The sequence below is a fragment of the Gekko japonicus genome, unplaced genomic scaffold (assembly GCF_001447785.1).
Source record: "Gekko japonicus isolate JY-2015 unplaced genomic scaffold, Gekko_japonicus_V1.1 scaffold490, whole genome shotgun sequence".
Lineage (NCBI taxonomy): Eukaryota > Metazoa > Chordata > Lepidosauria > Squamata > Gekkonidae > Gekko > Gekko japonicus.
In genome coordinates this window covers 993,698-999,577 of record NW_015165249.1, presented here as the reverse complement: position 1 = coordinate 999,577, position 5,880 = coordinate 993,698, and positions in this window count along the sequence as shown.

Below are 5,880 nucleotides of genomic sequence, written 5' to 3'. Positions count from 1 at the left end.
TGTAGTGGGCGTGGCCAACTCTGAAGCCAGCCGGAACTCCGTTCCTGTGCGTTCCTGCCCCAAAATAGCCCTGGAAACAGCTATAGCGACTTGTTGGTCACGATTACCCAGTGAGCCCAGATTAAGGCTGAACGATGAACCCTCCCAGCAGCTCTCATTGGCTGTTGAGTGCCCACGTAAGCCTACCGGTGATGCTGGCCCTGCAGGAGAGCTGTAAGATCTGCAGCCTAAAGAGAGTTAAGCCCAAGCTTTGGGAACACCCGCACTCCACCCCTCACAAACGGCACTGCATGAGAACAGTGTAAATGTATGAGTGATCTGCACAGTACTCATGATCCCACCGCCACGGAGCGACACTGATCACATGAATGCCCAATTCGTGTGCAGTGTTGTTGGCACAGAGGGAGCCATGGCTGCATGGAATGAATGTTCCAGTAGTCATCATTCTAGTAGTGGTAATACCACCACAGTAACATCTCGCCAAAGGCTTCACAGCCGAGCAGTCCAGAGGCGTGTTTCCTTCCCTGTTGTTGGCACAGAGGGAGCCATGGCTGCATGGAATGAATGTTCCAGTAGTCATCATTCTAGTAGTGATAATGCCACCGCAGTGTGTGTTCGGTCGTAACATCTCGCCAAAGGCTTCACAGCTGAGCCGTCCAGAGGCGTGTTTCCTTCCCTGTTGTTCAAATTTTCTGCAAGGAAGGTGTAACAAATCCTTTGAGCGGAAACAAATGGGCAGGACACACACATTTTGCCGGGTTTTTGACACAGTGTCGGCGGGGGAGCTGATGTCTGAATACGTGGGCAATACACTTCTATCTGTCTCCCTGTGTAAGCAGCACTACTGTGTCCAGGAAAGGAGTTCTAGCTCGACCTTCTTTTTGAGGTACAAATGGTAGATGCTCAGGGCATATTGCATATGTGCCTAGGAGTACTAAAACAGCCTGCCCCCTGCTGTCTGAAAGGATGCAGTTGAGCAAAAGCTCTCTCACCTGACTGCTTTGCTTGTTTGTTTCTGCCGTTGGCCCCTTTTTTAGCTTGTCTCTTTCCAATGCCTGGTCCACGTGTGCTCAGGGTCAGCCCAGCCCAGCCCACCAGGAGGCACTAATAGCCGTCTTTGGCGGTATTCCCAGAGCTCAAGCTAATCAGCAAGACCCTCCAGTAGGGATCCCCCCCAAAAAAATTCTTAGGGCAACAAGATCTGAAATGTGCAGGCCACTATGTCCCTTCCACATTTTCCCCAACTGCAGCCTCTTTCCCCTCCCTTTACTCATGAAGTTGCTATTCCAGCTCACTTTCCCTCTTTCTCACATACGAATGGACAGGATGCTCCATTCGCCTGGACCTGGGTAGCCCAGGCTAGCCTGATCCCATCAGATCTCGGAAGCTAAGCAGGGCTGGTTTTAGTTGGTATTTGGATGGGAGACCACCAAGGAATACCAGGGTTGTGCTGTGGAGGCAGGCAATGGAAAACCCCCTCTGAACATCTCTCACCCTGAAAAACCCTATGGGGTCGCCACAAGTCATCCATGACTTGTTGGCAAAAACCAAAAAAACCTCATTCACTTCTATGGAATAGTGGGTAAAGGGCTACAATTGTATAAGGAGGGGCCTTAGAGGAAAACCCTAACTGAGGCCCTGCCCACATCTGAGAAGATACCACAAATTTAATTTGTGTTGGTCCAAAGACAGAATAGGTATTGGCCGAGATTCAGATTGTTCCAACATTTGTTGGCATTGTTAGTTAGTCTTCCCCCCCTACCGCATAAGATACCATTGGACCATTTTGGGTCCTATCCACGGGCTGATAAACACAGCCAGCCGGTATTCAGCAGCCACTGTCTTTCTGCTCTGTCTGTGACAGCCCCCTGGTTATTGCCCATGGGTTATTCAATGACTTTGCCACAAGGAGAAGCTGTCTTGGTGCATACCAGGAGGGACTGGGAACGGGCCATTCCTATGTGTGTGAAATAAGTCACAGCTGAATCGTGCTTTTCACAGCAACCCCAGGGGACTCTGGTGTTTGACTATGTAAAGCGTGAAGGAGGGGGGTGTACATTCACCACGTGGCTGGAGATACCCCATGACATTTGTGTTCAGAGACAGAAGCTCTTTACTTGGTTCATCCAGCAAACATCAGTGCAGCCATCAGGCCACGTAATGAGGGAACTAGACTGCAGGCAACAGACATTACCTCACAGGAACGTTGTGCGGACAAAAATGGAGCAGTGGCGAATGATTTTGTTCGGGTGCTTTGTGCCCCATTGGGAAGAAAAGAAGTGGGGCATAAACATCTAAAAGTCAGATAGAAACAGAGAGATGCTGTACACCGAGTCTGTTTGTTCATAGCAACTCTGATTATTAGGTGGTCCTTCGTATTCACTGAGCAATCCTTGTATAAAGTCAACCCTCTACTCCCCAGCGCTTCTCACCTGCAAGTTTTAATGTTGTTAAGGGCTTGGCAGCTCTGTGCTACACCACCCGGTGCCCACAACAGCAGAGCAGCAGCCAGAGGGGGCAACACTGATCGATCCCACCTAAGACTCCCCCCCCCCCAAAAAAATAGGTTCTCAAAGTTGTGACACAGCAGCATCCATGTAAAGAATGGGTATTTGTTTTTAAAGGTAGGAATGTTTCTGGTTTAAACAAATTGCTGGGCTGATGCCTCCCCAAAGGAACTGTGTTCCGAAGACAACTCCTCTGACCCACCTTGTTCCGCCCCCCCCAGCTCAGAATGGATTTTTCAAGTGTGCACTGCTCCTTAAGTGACCCTAAACAACCAGCCTCCCTTTAGCCATCACAGCTGTGAACTGGAAAGACACAAGAGACTGTTTAGGGCATTCTTAGCTAAGGAAGACATTCTTTGTAAGTCGATTTCAAGACAGTCTGGGTGTAAGAATACCTGGTTCCTATTCGATTTAACAATTTATGGACGCTAAGATATGCAGAAGAGATATAACAGGGATCTGGAAGTTCCTGTTAGTTTATTATAAGGAAATCAAATATTTCCCCATGTATTGCCTTACAATCCTGTATAGAAATATAGCAACCCGCTTTTGCTTGGGATAAAATTCTATCGAACGCAGTGTGATTGATCTGTGAATTAGTCTGAGCTGCATCTTCACAATCCACACTTTAGCAGCGTGCCCCACTGAATACAGTTTCAGTGGGTAGCCATGTTGAAGAGCTAGATTCAAGACCAGTAGCATCTTAGAGACCAAGAAGATTTTCGAGGTATAAGCTTTCCAGCATCAAAACTCCCTTCCCTTCATCAGATACAAGTATCTGATGAAATGAGATACAAGATGGTAGTCTTGTATCTGATGAAGGGAACTCTGACTCTAGAAGACTTATACCCTGAAAATTTCATTCGTCTCTACAGTACTACTGGACTTGAATCTAGCCATTCTATAGAAAACAGTAAGAACTTCCTGCAAAGTAACCATGCATACGATTGGTCTTCTTATGTGGAATGCATAGGATACGATTTCTATTGGGTTGTTTGCTAAAAAGTCCCATTCAGGGTTCTTTTGCGAGTGGCATTGCTTTTTTCTTGAAAGCACACAATTGTTCAGGTTCACCAATATAGAAAATTTAAATATCTAGAGATATAAGATTTCCACTTGCCTTGAAGAAATGTAGACCAGCTTCCTGATCCAAAAGGATATAATGGAAATAGACATCAGTGATAGCAATGGGGTTTGTATTACATTAAAGTATTTAGGACTGCAGTGAAAAGTTCAGAAGCAGTTCGTTTTTGTTTGGCATGAAGACATGAAGCTGCCTTATACTGAATCAGACTCCTGGTCCATCAAGGTCAGTATCGTCTACTCAGAAAGCAGCAGCTCTCCAGGGTCTCCAGCAGAGGTCTTTCGCATCGCCTACTGCGGGATCCTTAACAGGAGATGCCAGGGATTGAACCTGGAACCTTCTGCATTCCAAACAGATGCTCCACTGTTGAATCATGGCCCCTCCTGTGGGCGCAAAGACACTTACAGTAGGCAGCAGTTCTGAAGAATACCACCCTCATGCCAGGATCCTAAAACATAGTGGCTTGGGAATGGATCACAACTGCTTAGTGCTCAGGGAGCACGAAGCGCTTCCTGGTGAACATCTTCCAGGATTGCATTGTAACACATAACCCAGATAGGTTGCTTCATGCGTGATGCCAGGCAAACCCAGATTTGCCACAGAGCCTGCCCTCAACAGCAAGTGGAAGCTAATAAGATCTGGTGTTTCAACTATACATATCCTGCTCAGCAGTGTCCAGTGGAAAGCGCTCCACTCAAAGCCACTCCATCTGCAGCTCTGAAAAGCCATGAACTCATTTTTCTTAATGGCAGCCTTTAAAAATATGCTTGCTATCTTGACCGGCATCTAGCCTAAACATACCCAGGCTCTTGGGCGTGACTTCCTCCTTCATGCCTCTTCTCCCCGAATTCCACAGGCTGCTTCTTGCTCTCAAGCACATCCCCTGCCTTTCTCTCTCTCTCTCTCTTTCTCCCTCTGGATATGCAGTGTTGCTACCGCAGGGTAACTTCAGCCCTGTGTTCAGCGCTGAGCTTTCTGTTTCCCGAGGTGTCTGACAGGCAGCAGCAAACTAGTTCCTCAACGTTTTCTTTTTCTTTTTACTGTTGCAAACGTCTGAATCCATAATAAAATGGTTTGCAAGAAACATGCATTTTTTAAAAAAGCGGGAAAAATAATATTTGCAGTGAATTGTGAGTTCTTTAAAGTTTCTGACTGAACCATGCTGTTGAATACCGTTCTTAAGAGGACTTGATGTAATATTGCCTTGTGTGCATTGCTTGCCTGCTCCAAGATGCTCGTCATGTGACCTTCTTACTTGGCCACTGTTATTTCAGAAGGGGTTTCTTTCCTGTACATGGATCAGTGCCAAAGCTTTTGGTCAAGCCTTTCACATTGTTGGTATATTTATTTTTCTTTCTTTCTTTCCACAATTATGCAATTTGTGTTTTTCTTCTTTTTGATTGTTGCAGTGTAAGAAAAAAAAAAAAAGGCATTCAATTCAACCAAAGAGTCATATCTGCAAAGAATGTAGATAATTTGTAGATATTTGTAGATACGTGTAGATAAAAAAGTACCACAATTACATTGAAAGAAAGGTGGACAGTAACATTTATAAAAAGTTTTCATCTTCTTTTGTTCTCCCTCTCTTTTTTCATAGCAAGATAATCCTGGTGTTGTAACCTATTATGGGCTATGAAATCAATTTGCTGCCTGGATGTGTAACAAAACCACCCTGGGGCTGCGGTCACACGGAGCATTAGCCACGCTACAGAGACGGAAGATAGGTGGATTTTCGAGGCGCGATCACACCGCAACATCTGGGAAGCGTAGAGCTCCCGTGGCTAACCCAAGGCTTCCCGCCGAAGAGGCGGCGTAAAAAACTAGTACCTCCGAGGTACTAGTTTCTGGAAACCGCGGGGCAAGGGCGGGCGTCTGATCGCGTTTCTGGTAGTAGTTCGTGGCATCTGGTGCCCGCCCATGTCCTGTCCCCAAAAGGTTTTTTTTTCCAAGTCTCCATGGGATGCGCACAAGCACCCAACGGCGCATGCGCACACTTCGGTTTAAAAAACCCCACAACCTCATTTGCCACGGCAGAAGTGCCTAGCCATTGCTGCTGCGATCGTGCCACGCCGCTTCTTTGCCGCACCGCAGGATTGTCGTGTGATCGGCACTTCCCCCCAAACCACGGGACGTCGGCGGGACGTGTGATCCGGCGGCCGCGCATTAGTTTGCTCCGGGGCAAACAGCCACGCTCCCCCCCCCACATTTTCCAGCCCGTGTGACCGGGGCCTGGATTCATTTTAGTGCAGAGGTCTCTCACATGGTGCCCAATGGAGCTTGTCAACACCT